Source organism: Hyla sarda, chromosome 5 (assembly GCF_029499605.1).
Source record: "Hyla sarda isolate aHylSar1 chromosome 5, aHylSar1.hap1, whole genome shotgun sequence".
Lineage (NCBI taxonomy): Eukaryota > Metazoa > Chordata > Amphibia > Anura > Hylidae > Hyla > Hyla sarda.
In genome coordinates, this window is record NC_079193.1 from 351,919,206 (window position 1) to 351,944,982 (window position 25,777).

Consider the following 25,777-nt stretch of genomic DNA (forward strand, 5'->3'; position numbering starts at 1 on the left):
TCAACTTCTGAGGGTAGGCAGTTTAGAGACCACCGATCTAAATGGTCACCACATAATACTAGATCTATCCCGCTTGGCTCGCCACAGCTTCTCTCAGCAAAATTAGCTGTTTGTTGAATGTGCTGGGACTAAAACCTTAAAGGTAATCTGAGGAACAGCCAATGGCTGTCCAGACATGCTAGGAGTCGTAGTTTTGCAACATCTGGAGGGCCGCAATTTGTATATCGGTGATCTAAATAGTCAACACAAAAAAGTAGATTTTATCCCGCCTGGCTCGCCACAGATTCCTGTGGTGTCCACGGGGTGTTAGTAAGAATACCTGATCACTTTGTGATGCCAGGGCACCGTTATCCTATACACGGTCTGAGGTTGGAGACAGCTTCTCCTGGGCCAGACACGGGGAGTATATGAAAACACCGATGTCAGGTTACGTATAACTGTCTATACTGAGCTGGGTGCAGATGGTAATACACGTACAGCTGGCTTTAGGTGAGAGAGTGTAGCGTAACCCCTCGGCAGCCCTGTTGCCTTGCTAGGGCTTGTGCTTACACTAGACAGATTAATACTGGCTTGTGAGATGGAAGATTTAATCCTGGTAGGTAGGGTCCTGTCAAGCTACTGAAGACTTTTCCATGGGGGCATGAATTTCCTTCTTGCGAGTAATCCTTGCAGGATGACCAGTTGAGAGATAAGATTTGTACGGTGTCCATTTAAGGACATCGTCAGTCGTAACTCCGTCCTCCGTCAGGTGAAACAGCGTCCCGCCTCCTCCCTCGGACCAATCGCCATCAGTCGTCAGCCGCAACTCCATCCTCTGTCAGGTGAAACGACGTCCCGCCTCCTCCCTCACACCAATCGTCGTCAGTGCCGGCTCTCTGCTATACGGGTTCTGCTGTACATGCTATTCAATGTCGGCTCTGCTACAGACTCCGTAGCACATGTAGTGTCTGTAGTACACACGTGCAAGTTTCACAGTTTTGACTCTGCTATACATGCTGTGCTATGTCAGCTCTGCTATGTGGCAGGAAGTTGCGTCTGAGAAAGAATTGTTAGAGGGATGACGGCGTTTTGGACGAGGGAGGTTCGGATGAGGGAGGATGGAGTTGTGGCTGAAGGAGGACGGCGATTGGTGTGAGGGAGGAGGCGGGACGCCGTTTCGCCTGACAGAGGATGGAGTTGCGGCTGACGACTGACGGCGATTGGTCCGTATGAGGAGGCGGGACGCTGTTTCACCTGACGGAGTACGGAGTTACGACTGACGACTGACGATGTCCTAAAATGGACACCGTAGATTTGAGCTATGCCTCTCCTCACAACACACAGCACACCTGAGCTAAGTTGTTGTTCAGGAGCCACACTAGGGTGAACTAGCACTGGACTGAGAAACTCCTTCCCCCACTACTCTATATAGGGGAGACTTTAGGGGTTCCCTTTGGCAGGCAGGGCCACATGGCGTTCACTGCTCTCAATTAAAGGTACAGTCACATAGAAAACATATACTGAGATCCCTCAACATACGATGGTAATTCGTTCCAAATGAACCATCGTTACTTGAATTTATCGTATATTGAGGGATCCGAGCAATAATAAAAGACAAAGTTATACTCACGTGTCCCCTCTGCTCGGACCGTCACCGCTGCCTTGAATCGTCGCTCTCCATCGCCGTCACCAAGTCGCGCGCATGCCGCTCCTATTGTATGACGGGACGGCGTGCGTAGCGACGTGATGACGACGAAGGAGAGCGACGGCTTTGCAGCGGAGGATGAAGAGGATGGTCTAGAGCACGGGAACAGGTGAGTGACACTCACAGGGGCAAACGGGGCACATTAAACGGCTATCCGGCGGCAGCTGAAGCAGTCTGCGCTGCCGGATAGCCGTTTATGCGATGGCCCCGACATACAAAAGCAACGTATGTTGGTGCTGCCTTCAACATGCAATGGCCTCTGAGAGGCCATCGTATGTTGAAATGATCGTATGTCAGGGCCATCGTAGGTCAAGGGGGATCACTGTATACATATAAGAGTAAGATAATTAATTTAGAACAATATATTATTTGTACAATAAAGTATAAACTAATAATTCATTTGACAAGTAGTCCTTTGGTTGGCCCAACACCATACTCTACCAAGCTGCCCGAGACAGTCCCAAGCCACAGGACAGCTACTGCTGCTGGGACACCACATTCCCTTAGCAAAATTAGTTTTTTGTTGAATTTTCTGGAACTAAGACCTGCAATGATTAGCTGGGGGACCGCCAATGGCTGTCCGGACATGCTGGAAATTGTAGTTTTTCCACATCTGGAGGGCCGCAGTTTGGAGACCACCGATCTAAATTGTCACCATGTCATACTAGATCCATTCCGCCTGGCTCGCCACAGCTTGCTTCAGGAAAAGGAGTTGTTTGCTGAATGTGCTGGGATTAAAACCTGCAATGATAAGCTGGAATCTGCAGGGATTTGAGACTAGAGAGTTGTCCTTGACTTTATCAGAAATGTATGGTGTGTGGTCCTAGCCTTTAACTTTTAAACATATTTAACAAAAAAGAAAAAATTCTGATGTACAGTGGTCCCTCTACTTACAATGGCCTCAGGTTAAAATATTGTCAACACACAATGGTCTTTTCTGGATCATTGTAACCTGAACCCAAACTCATCACACAATACTACAGACCATAGGCGTGCGCACGGGGTGTGCCGGGTGTGCCCAGGCACACCCTAATCAAGCCCAGGGGGGCATCCGAGGCCACCACTGAGCAGCTCGCAGAGGACCCCCCCCGTCACATTCGGGACATCCCTGTGTCCCGAAAGATCTTTTCGGAACACAAGGATGTCCCGGTTACCTTTCTACAGCGGCCCCCGTGTTAACTTTAAAAACACAGGGGCCGCCGGGAAGTAGCGCACGCAGGGATGTCATTGACGTCCCGTGCGTGCGCCCATAGCAACGGAGGAGCGGAGATTCAAGGAAGAGGATGCGCGCCGGCCGGAATGGTAAGTGACCAACACGAGCTGGCAGCATGTCGTCTTCAGTTTTCCGACCACCGGTCCTCCAGTCCCGGGACCTACTGCTATGGCCTATAGGCCATAGCAGTAGATCGTGACCCCGGACCGGAGGACCGGTGGTTGGAACACTGAAGTGGGGCAGTACACAGACATCCAGCCTCCAGCCATACACTGTATATGGCTGAAGGCTGTATGTCTGTGGGGAAACTGTACTGCACCTAATGTGGGGAACTAAACTGCACCTAATGTGGGGAGCTATACTGCACCTAATGTGGGGAGCTATACTGCACCTAATGTGGGGGAAATATACTGCACCTAATGTGGGGGAACTATACTGCACCTAATGTGGGGGAAATGTACTGCACCTAATGTGGAAAGATATACTGCACCTAATGTGGGAGACTATACTGCACCTAATGTGGGGAACTATACTGCACCTAATGTGGGGAACTATACTGCACCTAATGTGGGGGAACTATACTGCACCTAATGTGGGGGAACTATACTGCACCTAATGTAGGGGAACTCTACTGCACATAATGTGGGGAACTATACAACTCCTAATGTGTTGGAACTGTACTGCACTTAATGTAGGGGAACTGTACTGGTGCAGTACAGTTCCCCCACATTAGGTGCAGTACAGTTCCCCCACATTAGGTGCAGTACAGTTCCCCCACATTAGGTGCAGTACAGTTCCCCCACATTATGTGCAGTACAGTTCCCCCACATTAGGTGCAGTACAGTTCCCCCACATTAGATGCAGTACAGTTCCCCCTCATTAGGTGCAGTATAGTTCCCCACATTAGGTGCAGTATAGTTCCCCCACATTAGGTGCAGTACAGTTCCCCCACATTAGGTGCAGTACTGCACACCTAATGTGGGGGAACTGTACTGCAAACCTAATGTGGGGGAACTGTACTGCCAACCTAATGTGGTGGGACTTATACTGCACCTAATGTGGGGGAACTATACTGTACCTAATGTGGCAGGACTTATACTGCACCTAATGTGGGGGAACTATACTGCACCTAATGTGGGGGAACTATACTAACTGTGTGTATGTGTGCGTATATATATATATATATATATATATATATATATATATATATGCACACGCGCCGCGTGAGTTTGTGCTTTATGGTGCACACCCTAATGCAATAGGCTGCGCACGCCTATGCTACAGACAGTCCAAATCTGTGAAACGTGCCAATGGCTGAAAGAATTGACCAATCAGAATGGGCATTTTATGGGTAAAACCCCTGTATTACTGAAGCGTATGCACTGACTGGCTGCCTGGTATTGTCCCTTACAGTACAGGGAGGTATTACATGTTCTGTACTCTTTACCTGTGCCAGGGTTAGCTGCTTCTTTGGACACTTGGTGAGGACGGCTCCATGTTACTTTTTTGGGACCTTGAAGAAGCTCCTGTCCTCTACATAGACAGTGATTACAGCTCCCAGCAGATCTTTCTTACATTTATATGTAAGGACTTGCTTTATCTGTATTAGTTATCTACTTATTTTTCTTTATTCCTCAATTTTTTCTATTTTTGGATAATATTTTGGGGCTTGAGAACCAATTACCAGGTTTCCATAGAATTCTGGTCTCAACATACAATGGTTGTCCTCTAACCAAATAATATTGTAACTTGAGAGACCACTGTATTTAAAGGGGTACTCTGCTTCTCAGCATTTGGAACAAACTGTTCCGAATGCTGGAGCCAGCGCCGGGAGCTTGTGACGTCATAGCCCTGCCCCCTTAATGACATCACACCCCGCCCCCCTCAATGTAAGTCTATGGGAGGGGGGTGTGACGGCTGTCACGCCCCTTCCCATAGACTTGGATTGAGGGGGCGTGACGTCATGAGAGGGCTGGGCTATGATGTCCCGAGCTCCCGGCGCCGACTCCAGCGTTCGGAACAATTTGTTCCAAACGCTGAGCAGCGGAGTACCCCTTTAACAACCAAATTCCCTTACAGGATTCTCACAGCATAAGAGTTTTGAAGGCGTTAAAGGGGTTATCCAAGAAAAAACTTTTTTTTATATATCAACTGGCTCCAGAAAGTTAAACAGATTTGTAAATTACTTCTATTAAAAAATCTTAATCCTTTCAGTACTTATGAGCTTCTGAAGTTAAGGTTGTTCTTTTCTGTCTAAGTGCTCTCTGATGACACGTGTCTCGGGAACTGCCCAGTTTAGAAGCAAATCCCCATAGCAAACCTCTTCTAAACTGGGCTGTTCCCGAGACACGTGTCATCAGAGCGCACTTAGACAGAAAAGAACAACCTTAACTTCAGAAGCTCATAAGTACTGAAAGGATTAAGATTTTTAATAGAAGTAATTTACAAATCTGTTTAACTTTCTGGAGCCAGTTGATATATATAAAAAAAAGTTTTTTCCCTGGATAACCCCTTTAACCTCTTAAGGACCAATGACGTTGTGGAACGTCATGGCACCCTGGGCTTTAAGGACCAATGACGTTTCACAACGTCATGGCGTTTTCCGGTCCCTGCCGCTCGCCGGGCAGAGATCGGAACCGGGTGCCTGCTGAAATGCTTCAGCAGGCATCCAGGGCAAACGCCGAGGGGGGCCATGTAGGCCCCCCATGTCGGCGAACGCCGCAAATCGCAAGGGAAATCGCCCTTGCGATCTGCGGCGATACCGGGCTGATCGGGTCTCTGAGACCCGACCGCCCGGTAATTTTGCATGATCCCGGTTGTCAGAGACATCCAGGACCATGCTGGAGCCTAGGAGCGAGGTGGCAAGCCTGCCACCTCCTCCGATCCCCTGCGATCCGTCGGTTAACTAACCGACTAATCGCAAGGGGGGGGGCGGTTTCTTCCTCCCGTCCTGCCCGGCCCCTTGAAGTCCGGAGAGGACGGGAGGAAGACTGGAGGACGCGGCGGGGGACCGGGGAGTGCTGGGGACTGGCCCCGTTACTTACCTCGTCCCTGAAGACCCGGATCCCGGCGGCGGAGACGGCGGCAGCGGCGACAGGTGAGTTGATCTTACTGTCCAGGCATGCTGGGAGTTGTAGTTCTGTAACATCTGGCCCTTCAGATGTTGCAGAACTACAACTCCCAGCATGCCTGGACAGTTTTGGCATACTGGGAGTTGTAGTTTTGCAACATCTGGAAGGGCACAGATTGGGAACCACTGTATTAGTAGTATGCAACCTGTAGTCCTCCAGATGTTGCAAACTACAACTCCAAGCATGCTGGGAGTTGTAGTTCGGCAACACCTGGCTCTAAAGATGTTGCCGAACTACTACTCCCAGCATGCCTGATAATGTTTGGGAGTTGTGGTTTTGCAACATTTGGAGGCACACTGGTTGGGAAACATTGTCTGTTTCCTAACTCAGTGTTTCCCAACCCGTGTGCCTCCAGCTGTTGCAAAACTATAACTACCAGCATGCACTGATGGACTGTGCATGCTGGGAGTTGTGGTTTTGCAACAGCTGGAGGTCCCCCCCCCCCCCCCTGTGAATGTACAGGGTACACTCACATGGGCAGGGGGCTTACAATGAGTATCAGGCTGCAAGTTTGCGATGCAGCAAATTTTGCGCGGCAGCTCAAACTCGCAGCGGGAAACTCGCTGTAACCCCCCCGCCCGTGTGACTGTACCCTAAAAACACTACACTACACTAACACAAAATAAAATAAAAAGTAAAAAACACTACATATACACATACCCCTACACAGCCCCCCTCCCCTCCCCAATAAAAATGAAAGTGTCTGGTACGCCACTGTTTCCAAAATGGAGCCTCCAGCTGTTGCAAAACAACAACTCCCAGTATTGCCGTACAGCCGCTGACTGTCCAGGCATGCTGGGAGTTTTGCAACAGCTGGAGGCACCCTGTTTGGGAATCACTGGCGTAGAATACCCCTATGTCCACCCTTATGCAAATCCCTAATTCAGGCCTCAAATGCGCATGGCGCTCTCACTTTGGAGCCCTGTCGTATTTCAAGGCAACAGTTTAGGGCCACATATGGGGTATCGCCGTACGCGGGAGAAATTGCCTAACAAATTTTGGGGGCTTTTTCTCCTTTCACCCCTTATGAAAAGGTGAAGTTGGGAGTCTACACCAGCATGTTAGTGTAAAAAATGTTTACACTAACATGCTGGTGTTGCCCCATACTTTTCATTTTGACAAGAGGTAAAAGGGAAAAATGCCCCCCAAAATTTGTAATGCAATTTCTCCCAACTACGGAGATACCCCATAAGTGGGCGCAAAGTGCTCTGGGGACGCACAACAAGGCCCAGAAGGGAGAGTGCACCATGTACATTTGAGGTGATTTGCACAGGGGGGGCTAATTGTTACAGCGGTTTTGACAAACGCAAAAAAAAAAAAAAACCCACATGTGACCCCATTTCGGAAACTACACCCCTCACGGAATGTAATGAGGGGTGCAGTGAGAATTTACACCTCACTGTTCCAAAGATCTGACAGACACCAGTGGGGGGTAAATGCTCACTGTACCCCTTGTTACGTTCCTCAAGGGGTCTAGTTTCCAAAATGGTATTCCATTTGGGGGTTATTTTGCTGTCCTGGCACCATAGGGGCTTCCTAAATGCGACATGCCCCCCCGAGCAAAATTTGCTCTCAAAAAGCCAAATATGACTCCTTCTCTTCTGAGCATTGTAGTTCGCCCGTAGTGCACTTCAGATCAACTTATGGAGTACCTCCATACTCAGAAGAGATGAAGTTACAAATTTTGGGGGGTATTTTCTGCTATTGACCCTTGCAAAATTTGGGGGGGAAACACACATTTTAGTGAAAAAAAATATTTTTTTTATGTATGCAAAAGCCGTGAAACCCCTGTAGGGTATTAAGGCTCACTTTATTCCTTGTTACGTTCCTCAAGGGGTCTAGTTTGCAAAATGGTATGCCATGTGGGTATTTTTTGCTGTCCTGGCACCATAGGTGCTTCCTAAATGCGACATGCCCCCGAGCAAAAATGGCTCTCAAAAAGCCAAATATCACTCCTTCTCTTCTGAGCATTGTAGTTCGCCCGTAGGGCACTTCAGGTCAACTTATGGGGTACCTCCGTACTCAGAAGAGATGGGGTTACAAATTTTGGGGGGTATTTTCAGCAATTAACCCTTGCATAAATGTGAAATTTGGGGGGGAAACACACATTTTAGTGAAATTTTTTTAACATTTTTTTACATATGCAAAAGTCGTGAAACACCTGTGGGGTATTTAGGCTCACTTTATTCCTTGTTACGTTCCTCAAGGGGTCTAGTTTCCAAAATGGTATGCCATGTGGGTATTTTTTCCTGTTCTGGCACCATAGGGGCTTCCTAAATGCAACATGCCCCCCAAAAACCATTTCAGAAAAACGTACTCTCCAAAATCCCCTTGTCGCTCTTTCCCTTCTGAGCCCTCTACTGCGCCCGCCGAACAATTTACATAGACATATGAGGTATCTGCTTACTCGAGAGAAATTGGGCTACAAATATAAATATACATTTTCTCCTTTTACCCCTTGTAAAAATTCAAAAATTGGGTCTACAAGAACATGCAAGTGCAAAAAATGAAGATTATGAATTTTCTCCTTAACATTGCTGCTATTCCTGTAAAACACCTAAAGGGTTAAAACGCTGACTGAATGTCATTTTGAATACTTTGGGGGGGGGGGCAGTTTTTATAATGGGGTAATTTATGGGGTATTTCTAAGATGAAGACCCTTCAAATCCACTTCAAACCTGAACTGGTCCCTGAAAAATTGTGATTTTGGAAATTTTGTGAAAAATTGGAAAATTGCTGCTGAACTTTGAAGCCCTCTGGTGTCTTCCAAAAGTAAAAACTCGTAAATTTTATGATGCAAACATAAATTAGACATATTGCATATGTGAATAAAAAATTTTTTGGGAGGAATATCCATTTTCCTTACAAGCAGAGAGCTTCAAAGTTAGAAACATGCAAAATTTTCAATTTTTTCATCAAATTTTTGAATTTTTCACCAAGAAACGATGCAAGTATCGCCAAAATTTTACCAATAACATAAAGTAGAATATGTCACGAAAAAACAATCTCGGAATCAGAATGATAGGTAAAAGCATTCCAGAGTTATTAATGCTTAAAGTGACAGTGGTCAGATGTTCAAAAAACGCTCTGGTCCTAAGGTGTAAAATGGCCTGGTCCTTAAGGGGTTAAAAATGTAGGGATAATTTTATTCCTAATACCTACGGCCAATATACAGCCACATGATAACTGAATTAGAAGGGTCAGGTCTGGGAAGTTTTTACCATAACATAGTTTGGGGGTCAGATTGGAGTGCAGGAAATAGATGTAGGTTGAAAGATAACATGCGTATTACCTTATCGCCAGTGTAGGGCTATTGAGAAATTCCAAAAATATTTTAATTGACATTTTAAAAGACTAGTTCTACTAAATATATAAAAGGCAAAATAACCTCAGCATAAAGTAAGGTAGCATTTTCTACCTTGTCATTCAGTCGGACCGGTGTTTCTTGGCTAATAAGAGACCATACGGCCGTTAGTCATCAATGTCATTGGGCTGGAGATCTGCACATGTAGCACTTTATGTAGATTTTCCTCTCTAATGACTTTGCTCGCTGACCTCCAGACCGGCTGGAACATGCTCTGGATGTACTTAGCAACCATCAGACAGGTTTATCTGTTTATCTACCATATGGTATCGTTAATAGCTAGAACCCCCACCCTAGCCACAAAGATGGCATTGTTTATTACTATTCAAGGTTTTGTACTAATAGGTCAATCCAAACAGGTGGAATATGATTCTGTCCTTCAAGACACTTTCTTTGCTCTGTCAAATATGTCCAACTAAAGGGAATGTATCATTTAAAGGGGTATTCTGGGATTTATTTATTTTTTATTTGACTGTAAAGTTAGTGTAGTTCATAATATAGTGTCTGTACCTGTGTTTGATGGATGGTCTCACAATTCTTATGTGATCTTTGCCCTGATGTTCATTTTTAGCAGCATATAAAGTAAGTGTTGGCTCAGGTTTTCCCAGGTTGCAGTGCATCCCGAGATATTACATTAGGGAGCCTTTCTGCTTCAATGGGTGGAGCTACCACTGGGTGGGAGGGAGATCATTCAGGAAACAATGTCCAGCACGGTATATGGAGTAAAATCAGGAGCTCTTTATTGTCAGATGAAATGGATACATACAGGAGCAATCGCCAACGTGTTTCGGATCAAACTGGATCCTTAATCATGGCATAACCAATATACACCACATGAAGGTTTATATGGTAGTTACAACTGGTCACATGTCCGTGACATCACAAAGTTAAAGGGGTATTCCAGGAAAATAAAAAACATTTTTATATCAAATGGCTCCAGAAAGTTAAACAGATTTGTAAATTACTTCTTTTAAAAAAAATCTTAATACTTCCAATAATTATCAGCGGCTGAAGTGGAGTTGTTCTTTTCTGTCTGGCAACAGTGCTCTCTGCTGACATCTCTGCTTGTCTTGGGAACTACACAGAGTAGAAGAGGTTTGCTATGGGGATTTGCTTCTACTCTGCACAGTTCCCGTGACAGGTGTCATCAGAGAGCACTTAGACAGAAAAGAACAACTCAACTTCTGCAGCTCATAAGTACTGAAAGGATTAAGATTTTTTTAATAGAAGTAATTTACAAATCTGTTTAACTTTCTGGAGCCAGTTGATGTATAAAAAAAAGTTTTTTTTTTCCTGGAAAACCCTTTTAAAAGCAACATATAAAACATATAAAGTACAACCAGCAAATAAGTCCTGGAGACTGGATTCTATGTCAATGGTGCTGTACACCGAATTGTAAAGCATTTAGTCAGTAACATACAATAGAAATAGGTACCATAATGCATAGAAATTTAGTATAGCATGAAAACAAAGAATTGCATTGTAGAGAATACGGGGGAAAGACTTCATAGTTATTCACTATAAATTGTGAACAATAGTGAAAGCCACATATGTATCAAAGACAGTATAACTTTATTAATATGTCAAGATTAAATCATGTCTTTGATTCATACCATATGGTTCCCTCATGTTTAGTACAAATATCCAATAGGATTCTCTGTTGAATAATTTACGCTTCAAATCTCCTCCCCTGATATTACATGGTAACATAGTTCATAAGGTTGAAAAAAGACCAGAGTCCATCAACTTCAACTTATAACCCTAATGAGTCCCTACTGAGTTGATCCAGAGGAAGGCAAAAAACCCTCATACTAGAGGTAAAAATTCCTTCTTGACTCCAAATATGGCATCAGAATAAATCCCGGGATCAACGTTTTGTCCCTATAAATCTAGTATACATAACCAGCAATGTTATTATTCTCCAAAAATGCATCCAGACCCCTTTTAAATTCTTTTACAGAGTTCACCATGACCACCTCCTCCTGGAGAGAATTCCACAGTCTCACTGCTCTTACAGTAAAGAACCCCCGTCTGTGCTGGTGTAGAAACCTTCTTTCCTCTAGACGTAGAGGATGCTCCCTTGTTATAGATACAGTCCTTGGTACAGGGGCGTAGGAACCCCCACAAATCTGGGGGGACAGCATTGTAATTGGATGTGGCTTTGCAAAAGACGAAGCCATAAAAGGGGAGGGACCAAAGGGGGAGGGGCCACTTAATTGTGCATGATAATACACGCTCCTTATCACAGGTACCTTCAGAGAGCAGTGAATTCAAGACATAGGGATTAGTCAGGACCTTGGGAAGGTAGGCTAGGTCAGGACAAGGGGTTAGTGTAAGCACCATTAACAACTTGATGCAACAGGGTGTACATGTATGTTGTGGTAGCAGTCTGGGTGTATGAAGTGCGCTTACTAGCTGAACGCTCTTCATTTATTGCTAATGCTGCACATCAGTGATCACGCCCCTTCCCTAATAAAAGTGTAAACAAAAATAAACATATTTGGTATCGCCGAATGTGGAAATGACAGAACTATTAAAATATAACATTAATGAAACTGCATGGTGAATGGTGTAAATGTAAAAAAAAAATACATATGTCCAGAATTGCTGATTTCTGGTCACTTCATATACTAGAAAAAAAAGTTTATTTAAAGTGATCAAAAAGTACCATCAAAACAAAAATGATACAGATAAAAACTACAGACCAAGGAGCAATAAATAAGTCCCATAAGTAAAAGTTTTATGGAAGAGGACAATTTTAAGCATTAAAACCAGTATACAAGGAGGAATAAAATCACTATACATATTACCACCATACCATTACTAACCAAATCCTGAATACTGAGACCAATATTAACAATACTATCAGTATACAAGGAACAAATTATACCGGCACAAAAAGACTGAATAATACCACCACACTGAATAAAAACCACTATAAACAGACTAACAATACCAATAATACCAGAATATAAACAATACAGGACCAAATAATACTAAATGCCTCATCAAGAACACACATTACATCACACAGTGACTGAATAATGCATCATACTGTTACTGAATAAAACCACTGTGTACAGACCTGTATCTCCATGTACAGTGACCATAAAGAAGTAGATACCAACCGTACACAGAATCAGTAGAAGACAACACTAGATAAATCCGTTGTCTCCGTAGTCATCCAGATAGCCAATCCGGATACCAAACATGCAAGAAAGTCCAAGACCACAGCAACAAAATGGAAAAGAGCTATCATTTATTGGTTCCTAAAAAAAAGCTTTTGGGGAACCAATAAACTACAGCTCTTTTGCACATATCAGTTTATAATTATTGGTGCTGTGGTCTTGGACTTTGTGTAAGGACCTGTATGCCATAGAATTGATTGTATCCAGGACCATATAAAGGTAGATACCAGCTGTACACAGGATCTGTATACCATATAGGTGATTATAGTTACATCTAGGAACTCACAGGTAACATCATTTCTGATCACCAATGTGCTCTCCTTTTCTTCTGCATCTGGATCAGACCGACATGTCAACTTCTTCCAACCAAAAACTGTCTCTTTAGCATCTGCAGGAAAAACATGTTTTTTTAAATGGAGGCCTTTGGGGACCATTTCTTTAGATATGTAGTTAGAGAGCGCGGTAAAAGTCCGTAATTCTTTGATTTGTACAGTCTCCAAGCGTCTCATGAGCATGATGAGTTCTGGACAGATATACTTTGAAACACTAACCGTGCGGACACTAACCGGAGGGAGATGCAGAAAAGTAGGGCTGTTTTTTCAAGCACAGCATGCATGGAAGGGAGCTCAGCTGTGCTGCAATGGGTGGGGTGACTGATGTGTGGGAGAGAGAAAAGTGACCTCACACTTACAAACAAGGGATCCTGGGACTTGTAGTTAAAGGTGGGGAACTCCTACAGGAAATAGACATTTCACAAAAAGAAAACAGCAGCACTATGGTGGACTCACAACACAGCCATTTATCCCCAAGACAAGAACAGATACTTCCCATGCATGTCCATTACTGTCTTGCAGGTAAGTACTAAAGTAACCTTATGCTAGATAAACCTTTTAAATTACCAATTTAAAACCTATACTGAGATATATATATATTTTTTTTTTCTAATGTTTTTGGACTATATATTTTTATTTTATTTTCGTGCTTTTCTTATCAACCGCTGCAAAAACAGTCCTAGAGATTAACTTTATGGCAGCAGCCAGGCAAGCTGTCAAAAAAAATGACTCCTTCCTTGGAAGACTGTTCTGAGCATGCCCAGTGACATATGCAGAAGTCATTGTACAAGGAGGGGGAGGAAATTAGTTGTTCCCATAATATTTTGCTAATTGTGGATCCTGTGTTTTCTGCCTCAATCTTTATAATAGAGATGTAGCTCAGTCATGTCAGGGACAACTATATGCCCATTTTCAGGATCCATGGAGTACCAGCGGTCTGACCCCCACAGATCTATTTGTTTTTCCCTATTCCGTAAATAAGACATAACTTAATGAGATGGGAAACCCCTCTTAATAAATGTGGCTGTCCCTGCACCATAAACCGGAAATATATGGCAGCTATAAGTTGGTGTAGACTTCAGCTACAGTTTGTTCCTATTTCTGGACTAAATTCTAATAAATCAGCCAAGCCATGGAGGTAAATCCCCTGCTACGCAAAAGGATTATTGTGCAAAAAATTGTGACTCTTGTATACCTGAAAAATGGTTTACACGGTTCAATAATTTCCCCCTTAGGCATAGTTCTCACATTGTAAAATTTACTGCCATATTTTATGCACTCATTTTCGTTTCATAATTGGAAAGAAAAGTCAGGATTTCTTTGCGACCGTTTTTTGCCAATAATGGACAAAAATGTCAGCATGAAACAGCTGTAGCCCAGTAAAGCCCCTGCATGTCTGTTAAATCTATAGCATTTTATTGAATTTTTATAGCATTTCTAAACCAATTTTCGAAAATTTTAAAAATTACACATATTTAGAGTGACTTGCACAATTAAAGTACAATATCTCTATTTTTGTGCCATGATTTGGGATTTTGGGAAAATCCTAGCAAAAACTAAAAAAACTGCAAGAAATGCAATGTGTTAACATAGCCTCAGGGAAAGTGTATATCTAATATATATATCCTGTTCCCATAAAGAAAGCAGCAGCAGCAGCAGTATACAGATACAGCTAGGAGGGAAGTGTTTAACTACTATACATATCTTGATCCCATAAGAATAGCAGCAGCAGTATACAGATAGAGCTGGGAGGGAAGGGGTACAACTACTGTATATCCTGATCCCATAGAGATAACAGCAGCAGCATACAGATAGAGCCAAATGGGAGTTGTATAACCAATAGATATCCTGATCCCATAGAGATAGCAGTAGCAGTATACAGATAGAGCTGGGAGCGGTTTAACTACTAAATATCCTGATCCAATAGAGAAAGCAGGAGTATACAGAGAGAGCTGGAAGAGGACATGTATAACTACTATGTATCCTGATCAGATAGAAATAGCAGCAGCAGTATACAGATCTGGGAAGGAAGCGGTATGGGATCAAGCAGGAGAGGATCTGGTAGGTGATGATATCATCCTATAGTCCACAGGAAGTCATAACCCTGGTCTGACATCTTGTGACTCACATTAAGCCATTAAAGGGGTACTCCGGCCCTAAGTCATCTTATCCCTTATCCAAAGGATAGGGGATAAGATGCCTGGTCGTGGGGGTCCCGCCGCTAGGGACCCCCCCCCCCCCCCAATCTCGCTTGCAACACCCAATTGTGGGAACTGCACGCAGCGCTGCAGCCTCCGAGTCTGCCGGGTCACGACTGCGGGGACGGAGTATCATGACATCACGACTCCGCCCCCGTGTGACGTCACGCCCCACCCACGCAATGCATGTCTATGGGAGAGGTCATGTCTGTCCACCACAGTGAGGTCAATGACACGGGCATTAGCTGCACAGAGACGCCAGCGGTCGGACCCCTCACGATCAGACACTTATCCCCTAACCTGCGGATAGGGGATAAGTTACGTACCACTGCAGATCTCACTTAAGGGGGTACTCCCCTGGAAAACATTTTTCTTTTAAATCAACTGGAGCCAGAAAGTTAAACAGATTTGTATATTATTCCAGTCTAATAAGAAAAAGACCGGCACTGCGGATAGTCCGGGAATGTGCAGTATCACAACAGGTGAAAAACAAAGACCTTAGGTGTTGCTCAATCTTTATGAAAACTGTAGACAATCCAAATATGCAAGGATGGGGTTAATAAGACGGCACTCACTACGGTCATAACTTCATGTCCTTTATTCAGGGATAGCGGGGAGCAGAGGTGCGGTGTCAGGCAGGTATCATGGCAAGGACGCCGGGGACCTCAGCATGGAGGTGACAGCTGTATTGTACAATTTGTATATAACTTCTATTTAAAAATCTTAATCCTTCCAGTGCTTATCAGCTGCTGATGATTCCTTTTGAATTTCCTTTCTGTCTGACCACAGTGCCCTCTGCTGACACCTCTGTCCATTTTAGGAACTGTCCAGATCAGGAGAGATTTTCTATGGGATTTGCTCCTACTCTGGACAGTTCCTGACATGGACAGAGGTGTCAGCAGAGAGCACTGTGGTCAGACAGAAAGGAAATTCAAAAAGAAAAGAACTTCCTGTGGAGCATACAGCAGCTGATCAGTACTGGAAGGATTAAGATTTTTTTTTTTAAATAGAAGTAATTTACAAATCTGTTGAACTTTCTGGCACCAGTTGATTTATTTTAACCCCTTTAAGTCAGACTGGTGATCACATGACCAAATGACACAAATGAAACGCATCGATACATCTGTGCTGGAATAAACCAAAATAAAAATGTCGCTGTTTGACTAGTGATTGTGAGTGTGCATGATATGGGCAAAAAAAAAAAAAAGGCACTGGCTCTTCTGCTGTGGCAAAACTACAACTCCCAGCATACCCTGGCAGTCTTTGTCTGCAGGGCATGCTAAAAGTTGTAGTTTGCAACTACTGGGGAGCCACAGGTCAGCCATCATTGCCTTAAGGCCTCATGTGCGTTATGTATCATAGCTCCAGATCATACGATGCTGTAGTATGGCATCCATAGAGGTCTACGCTGCTTTACCTTGCTTCAATATGGCTGTGATTTTATGTGTAGGCATGCAACATCTTTTCTGCCTAATTTTCACAGCGCAATACTGAGCACCATATGGCGGCACAAAATGCCTAGGGCATGGAGCCTCAGGGATACCTCTGTACAGCGTCCCCGCAGATGGGTCTGACATATGTATGTCTCTTTGTATGGAAATACAACCTCCACTCATTAGGGTGCCTCCTGCTGTTGCAAAACTACAACTCCCAGCATGCCCGGACAGCCGTTGGCTGTCCGGGCATGCTGGGAGTTGTAGTTTTCCAACAGCTGGAGGCCTCCTGGTTGGGATACCCTACGAAAACCCATCACACACGTCCTCATGATATCACGTGCTATGATCTAGCTTTACATTACATGACATTATACATGATTGCTATAATTATGTTCCTTCCCACTGTTATTCTTCTTCTTCAGAACGTTCTATTACAGGTTAAAGATGCAGAAAATGATTATGGGAGCGGATAATAACACATACGCTAAATGCTGAGCCCTTACCTCAACCTCCACTATTCGTAATGCATACCTATTTTTTATGGATAGCGTAGGCGGCCATCTTGTAAAATGATTTCCATGGGAATGCAGGCCTATTAAAGTACCGGTGATATCATTTGCCGATAAGCCGGATGTATTGGTGCTTGTTTGGGTGTGTAACAGCAAACCGGCGAGTACTGTAGCTGATTCCAAATCTGATATGTTCATTTAGGTTATAGAGGAGGTGTATAACTACTATATATCCTGATCCCATAGAGATAGCAGCAGTAGTATATAAATAGAGCTGAAGGGGAGGTGTATAACTACTATATATCCTGATCCGATAGAGATAACAGTAGTAGTATATAGATAGAGCTGAAGGGGAGGTGTATAACTACTATATATCCTGATCCCATAGAGATAACAGCAGTAGTATATAGATAGAACTGAAGGGGAGGTGTATAACTACTATATATCCTGATCCGATAGAGATAACAGTAGTAGTATATAGATAGAGCTGAAGGGGAGGTGTATAACTACTATATATCCTGATCTCATAGAGGTAGGAGCAGCAGCAGCAGTGTATAGATAGAGCTGTAGGGGAGGTGTATAACTACTATATATTCTGATCAAATAGAGGTAGCAGCAGCAGTATATAGATAGAGCTGGAGGGGAGGTGTATAACTACTATATATCCTGATCAAATAGAGGTAGCAACAGCAGTATACAGATAGAGCTGGAGGGGAACTGTATAACTACTATATATCCTGATCTCATAGAGGTAGCAGCAGCAGTATACAGATAGAGCTGAAGGGGAGGTGTATAACTACTATATATCCTGATCCAATAGAGGTAGCAGCAGCAGTATACAGATAGAGCTGAAGGGGAGGTGTATACTGTAACTACTATATATCCTGATCTCATAGAGGTAGCAGCAGTATACAGATAGAGCTGGAGGGGAGGTGTATAACTACTAAATATCCTGATCCCATAAAGATAGCAGCATTACACAGATAGAGCTGGGAGGGGATGTGTATATCTACTATATATTCTGATCCAATAGAGGTAGCAGCAGCAGTATACAGATGGAGTTGGGAAGGTAGGGGTATAACTACTATATATCCTGATCCCATAGAGATAGCAGCAGCAGTATACAGATACAGCTTGGAGGGGTGTGTATAACTACTATATATTCTGATCCCTCTTAAAGCAGTGTTTTCCAACCAGTATGCCTCCAGCTGTTGTATTGCAAAACTAAAACTCCCAGTATGTTCGGATAGCCAATCTCTGTCATCTTTGAGATGTTTCTAGACCTTGATCGGAGTCCCCTGTGGTTAATTCAGATGATTGGACAGTATTTGGAAAGACTCATTCCTTTCCATATAAGGTCTCACAACTGAAAAAGCATATCAGAGCAAAATGAAAATGCCATGAGGCGGAAAAAAATGCTTGTAGAGATCACAGAGAGGATGGCATGAAAGCATAGATCTGGAGAACAGGACAAAAAGTGTCCTTTGCACTGAAATTTCCAAAGTGCACAGTGGCCTGCTTAAAGAGGTACTCCGCCCCTGGGCATCTTATCCCCTATCCAAAGAATAGGGGATAAGATGTCTGATCGCGGGGTCCTGCCTTTGGGGACCCCCGCAATCTCATCTGCGACACCCAGAGACATCCGGTGCACTGGCGATGAGAGGCGGAGGGTCATCACGTCCCCTCCCATAGACTTGCATTGAGGATGCGTGGCCGTGACGGCACGGGCAGAGCGTGACCGCGATAACACGAGCCTCTGGCTCTGCACCAACGTTCTAAACAAATACCAGGTGCAGCAGAGCGATTATGGGGGTCCCCAGCGGTGGATGTCTAGTGGCGGAGTACCCCTTTAAGTTTAAATGTAAGAAGCTTGCGACCACCAGGGTTTTTCCGAGAGTTGGTCACCCCACCACAGTGAATAATTGGAAGAGAAGGGCCTTAGAAAGAGAGGTGTCCAAAAACCCAATGGTTGCTCTGGCTTGGTCCCAAAGATCATGTGTGCAGACAGGGGAAACTTCCAGGTCAACAACCATCCCTGCATCCTCCACAATCTGGGCTTCATGGCAGATTAGCCAGCAAGAAGCCACCTGGAGTTAAAAAAAAAAGGCAACTAAAGGACTGTCAGACTGTGACTGTGGTCTAATGAAGCCGAGATTTAACTTTTTGGCCTGTAAGTCAGGAGGAAACCAGGCACTGCCCATCACCTGCCCAATACCATCCCTACAGTGAAGTATGGTGGGGGCAGCATCATGTCTGGAGGAAACCAGGAACTGCCCATCACCTCCCCAATACCATCCCTACAGTGAAGTATGGTGCGGCAGCATCATGTCTGGAAGAAACCAGGCACTGCCCAATACCATCCCTACAGTGATCATGGTGGGGGCAGCATCATGTCTGAGGGAAACCAGGTATTGCCCATCACCTGCCCAATACCATCCCTACAGTGATCATGGTGGGGGCAGCATAATGTCTGGAGGAAACAAGGCGCTTCCCATCACCTGCCCAATACCATCTTTACAGTGATCATGGTGGGGGCAGCATCATATCTGGAGGAAACCAGCACTGTCCATCACCTGCCCAATACCATTCCTACAGTGATCATGGTGGGGGCAGCATCATGTCTGGAGGAAACCAGGCATTGCCCATCACCTGCCCAATACCATCCCTACAGTGATCATGGGGGGGGGGGGGGGGCAGCATCATGTCTGGAGGAGACCAGGTACTGCCTATCACTTGCCCCATTCCATCTCTACAGTGATCATGGTGGGGACAGCATCATGTCTGGGGGAAACCAGGCACTGCCCATCACCTGTCCAATACCATCCCTACAATGAAGCATGGTGGGGGCAGCATCATGTCTGGAGGAAACCAGGCAGTGCCCGTCACCTGCCCAATACCATCCCTACAGTGATCATGGTGGGGGCAGCATCATGTCTGGAGGAAACCAGGCAGTGCCCATCACCTGCCCAATACCATCCCTACAGTGATCATGGTGGGGGCAGCATCATGTCTGGAGGAAACCAGGCAGTGCCCATCATCTGACCAATACCATCACTACAGTGATCATGGTGGGGGCAGCATCATGTCTGGAGGAAACCAGGCACTGCCCATCACCTGCCCAATACCATCACTAAAGTGATCATGGTGGGGGCAGCATCATATCTGGAGGAAACAAGGCACTGCCCATCACCCGCCCAATATCACCTCTACAGTGATCATGGTGGGGGCCGCATCGTGTCTGGAGGAAACCAGGTACTGCCCATCACCTGCCCAATACCATCCCTACAGTGAAGTATAGTGGGGGCAGCATCATGTCTTGAGGAAACCAGGTACTGCCCATCACCTGCCCAATACCATCCCTACAGTGAAGTATAGTGGGGGCAGCATCATGTCTTGAGGAAACCAGGCACTGCACATCACCTGCCCAATACCATCCCTACAGTGAAGTATGGTGGGGGCAGCATCATGTCTGGAGGAAACCAGGCACTGCCCATCACCTGCCCAATACCATCCCTACAGTGATCATGGTGGGGGCAGCATCATGTCTGAAGGAAACCAGGCAGTGCCCATCACCTGCCCAATACCATCCCTACAGTGATCATGGTGGGGGCAGCATCATGTCTGGAGGAAACCAGGCAGTGTCCATCATCTGCCCAATACCATCCCTACAGTGATCATGGTGGGGGCAGCATCATGCCTGGAGGAAACCAGGCACTGCCCAACACCTGCCCAATACCATCACTACAGTGATCATGGTGGGGGCAGCATCATATCTGGAGGAAACAAGGCACTGTCCATCACCTGCTCAATACCATCCCTACAGTGATCATGGTGGGGGCAGCATTGTGTCTGGAGGAAACCAGGTACTGCACATCACCTGCCCAATACCATCCCTACAGTGAAGTATAGTGGGGGCAGCATCATGTCTTGAGGAAACCAGGCACTGCCCATCACCTGCCCAATACCATCCCTACAGTGAAGTATGGTGGGGGCAGCATCATGTCTGGAGGAAACCAGGCACTGCTCATCACCTGCCCAATACCATCCCTACAGTGATCATGGTGGGGGCAGCATCATGTCTGGAGGAAACCAGACACTGCCCATCACCTGCCCAATACCATCCCTACAGTGATTATGGTGGGGGGCAGTATCATGTCTGGAGGAAACCAGACACTGCCCATCACCCGCCCAATACCATCCCTACAATGATGCATGGTGGGGGCAGCACCATGTCTGGAGGAAACCTGGCACTGCCCATCACCTTCCCAATACCATTCCTACAGTGATCATGGAGGGGGCAGTATCATATCTGGAGGAAACCAGCACTGTCCATCACCTGCCCAATACCATCCCTACAGTGATCATGGTGGGGGCAGCATCATGTCTGGAGGAAACCAGGCAGTGCCCATCACCTGCCCAATACCATCCCTACAGTGATCATGGAGGGGGCAGTATCATATCTGGAGGAAACCAGCACTGTCCATCACCTGCCCAATACATCCTTACAGTGATCATGGTGGGGGCATCATCTTGTCTGGAGGAAACCTGCACTGCCCATCACCTTCCCAATGCCATCCCTACAGTGAAGTATGGGATGGGCAGCTTCATGTCTGGAGGAAACCAGGCACTGCCCATCACCTTCCCAATACCATCCCTACAGTGAAGTATGGTGGGGGCAGCATCATGTCTGGAGGAAACCAGGCACTGCCCATCACCTGCCCAATACCATCCCTACAGTGATCATGGTGGGGGCAGCATCATGTCTGGGGGAAACCAGGCACTGCCCATCACCTGCCCAATACCATCCCTACAGTGAAGTATGGTGGGGGCAGCATCATGTCTGGAGGAAACCAGGCACTGTCTATCATGACAATTTCTGGAGAGACCTGAAACTGTCTTTCTACTGATAGTCCCCCATCCAACCTGACAGAACTTGAGAGGATCTGCAGAGAAGAAAATCCCCAAATCCTGGTGTGTAAACTTTGTTGCCTCATCCCCCAGACTGGAGACTGGAGTCACTGCCAAAGGGGCTTCAGCTAAGTAAAGCATCTGATTGCTTATGAAAAGAGGTTATCTTAAAGAGGCTGCCCCTATAGGAAAAATATAGATTATTTTAAAATGGATTAACCCCTTCATGACCCAGCCCATTTTCACCTTCATGACCTGGGCATTTTTTGAAAATCTGACCACTGTCACTTTAAACATTAATAACTTTGGAATGCTTTTACTTATCATTCTGATTCCGAGATTGTTTTTTCGTGACATATTCTACTTTATGTTATCGGTAAAATTTTACTGATATTTGTATCCTTTCTTGGTAAAAAATCTAAAAATTTCATGAAAATTTTGAAAATTTAGCATTTTTCTAACTTTGAAAGTCTCTGCTTGAAAGGAAAATGGACATTCCAAATAAATTACATATTGATTCACATATACAATATGTCTACTTTGTGTTTGCATTAAAAAATTGACAAGTTTTTACTTTTGGAAGACACCAGAGGGCTTCAAAGTTCCGCAGCAATTTTCCAATTTTTCTCAAGATTTTCAAAATCGTAATTTTTCAGGGCCCAGTTCAGGTTGGAAGTGGATTTTAAGGATCTTCATATTAGAAATACCCCATAAATGACCCCATTATAAAAACTGCACCCCCCAAAGTATTCAAAATGACATTCAGTAAGTGTTTTAACCCTTTAGGTGTTTCACAGGAATAGCAGCAAAGTGAAGGAGAAAATTCTAAATCTTCATTTTTTACACTCGCATTTACTTGTAGACCCAATTTTTGAATTTTTACAAGGGGTAAAAGGAGAGAAATCACCCTAAAATTGGTAACCCAATTTCTCTTGAGTAAGGAAATACCTCATATGCGTATGTCAAGTGTTCGGCGGGCGCAGTAGAGGGCTCAGAAGGGAAGGAGCGACAATGGGATTTTGGAGAGTGAGTTTTTCTGAAAGGGTTTTTGGGGGGCATGTCCCATTTAGGAAGCCCCTATGGTGCCAGAACAGTGGACCCCCCCCCACATGTGACCCCATTTTGGAAACTATACCCCTCATGGAATTTAATAAGGGGTGCAGTGAGCATTTACACCCCACTGGCGTTTGACAGATATTTGAAACAGTGGACTGTGCAAATCAAAAATTTTATTTTTCATTTTCACAGACCACTGTTCCAAAAATCTGTCATACACCAGTGGGGTGTAAATTCTCACTGCACCCCTTATTACATTCCGTGAGGGGTGTAGTTTCCAAAATGGGGTCACATGTGGATATTTATTGTTTTGCGTTTGTCAGAACTGCTGTAACAATCAGCCACCCCTGTGCAAATCGCCTCAAATGTACATGGTGCACTCTCCCTTCTGGGCCTTGTTGTGCGCCCCCAGAGCACTGTGCGCCCACATATGGGGTATCGCCGTACTCAGGAGAAATTGCGTTACAAATTTAGAGGGTCTTTTTTCCCTTTTACCTCTTGTGAAAATGAAAAGTATAGGGCAACACCAGCATGTCAGTGTAAAAAATTTATTTTTTTACACTAACATGCTGGTGTAGACCCCAACTTCACCTTTTCATAAGGGGTTAAAGAAGAAAAAGCCCCCCAAAATTTGTAAGGCAATTTCTCCCGAGTACGGCGATACCCCATATGTGTCCCAAAACTGTTGCCCTGAAATACGACAGGGCTCCAAAGTGAGAGAGCGCCATGCGCATTTGAGGCCTGAATTAGGGATTTGCATAGGGGTGGACATAGGGGTATTCTATGCCAATGATTCCCAAACAGGGTGCCTCCAGCTGTTGCAAAACTCCCAGCATGCCTGGACAGTCAATGGCTGTCCGGCAATACTGGGAGTTATTATTTTGCAACAGCTGGAGGCTCCGTTTTGGAAACAGTAGCGTACCAGACGTTTTTCATTTTTTGGGGGGAGGGGGGCTGTGTAGGGGTATGTGTATATGTAGTGTTTTTTACTTTTTATTTTAGGTTAGTGTCAGTGTAGTGTAGTGTTTTTAGGGTACAGTCACATGGGCAGAGGTTCACAGCAAGTTTGCCGCTGGAAGTTTGAGCTGCAGCGCAAAATTTGCGCCATCTCAAACTTGCAGCACTCACTGTAAACTTCCGCCCATGTGAGTGTACCCTGTACATTCACATTGGGGGGAGGGGGCAAACATCCAGCTGTTGCAAACTCCGAGCATGCCCTTTGGCTGTCCGTGCATGCTGGGAGTTGTAGTTTTGCAACAGCTGGAGGAACACTGGTTTGGAAACACTAAGTTAAGTAATAAACTTTCAAGTGTTTTGCAACCAAACTTAGTGTTTCCAAACCAGTGTGCCTCCAGCTGTTGCAAAACTACAACTCCCAGCATGCATGGTCTGTCAGTGCATGCTGGGAGTTATAGTTTTGCAACAATTGCAACAGCTGGAGGCACTGAGGTAGGAAACGGACAATGTTTCCCAACTAGTGTGCCTCCAGTTGTTGCAAAACTACAACTCCCAGCATGCCCAGACTGCCAAGGCATGCTGGAAGTTGTAGTTCGGCAATATCTGAAGGATCAGATGTTGCCGAACTACAACTTCCAGCATGCTTGGGCAGTCTGGGCATGCTGGGAGTTGTAGTTTTGCAACATCTGGAGGTCCACAGTTTGGAGACCACTGTATAATGGTCTCCAATCTGTGCTCTTCCAGATGTTAGAGAACTACAACTCCCAGCATGCCTGGACAGACTGAGCATGCTGAGATTTGTAGTTTTGCAACATCTGGAAGAGCACAGATTGGAGACCATTATACAGTGGTCTCCAAACTGTGGACCTCCAGATGTTGCAAAACTACAACTCCCAGCATGCCCAGAAAGCCAAAGGCTTTCTGGGCATGCTGGGAGTTGCAGTTTTGAAACTCTCAGAGGCAGCAGTGAGATCGCTTTACGGCGATCTCACTGCTGCCAATGAAGATGCCGCACTGCTGCCGGAAACTCACCTCCGGGACGCAGCGCAGCCGGGACCGCACGGAGGACGCCGGGACCGCATGGAGGACGCCGGGACCGCTCGGGACACCGCTCCGACGGGTAAGTGACGCCGGGGGACGGCTCAGGCAGAGCGGTGTGTGTCCCGATCCCCGTGATCGGGACTCACACACCGCGCTGCTAAGTATTCTGATAGCGAAACGCTGCTATCAGCTAGTCAGATTTGACCAGCTGATAGCAGCGATCGCTGGGGGGGGTGGGGGACGAAACCCCCCGTGGTCGCACGGTAAGATGGCTGGCTATCAGTGATAGCCACCATCTTTCCGGGCGATGCGGGATGCCGCGAGTAGCGGCAGTAATGTCCATGACGTACCTGTATGTCATGGGTCGGGAACACCTTGCCACCCATGACGTACAGGTATGTCATAGGTCGGGAAGGGGTTAAGTGATTACTGTTATGTATGTGTTATCTGTCATGTCCCACAGTAATTGTACTAGTTACAGGCTGTTCACATACTTGGCTCAGGAAACATAATGCTTTAATTTCCTGGGTTGAAAGTTCCGCAACCTCAGCGTTTGTATTTGGAAAAGTAGGATGACCATTCAAGAATTGTTTCAGGTTTGCTTCACAACATTTGGAAAATCCAGTGAAATACTAGGAGAATATAGTACGGTCAGATAAGAGCAAAACTGAACTGTTTGGTGCCATAATACACACCATGTTTGGAGAAGAAATGGCCCTGCATATCACCCTAAAAACACCAACAATGAAGTTTGGAGGTG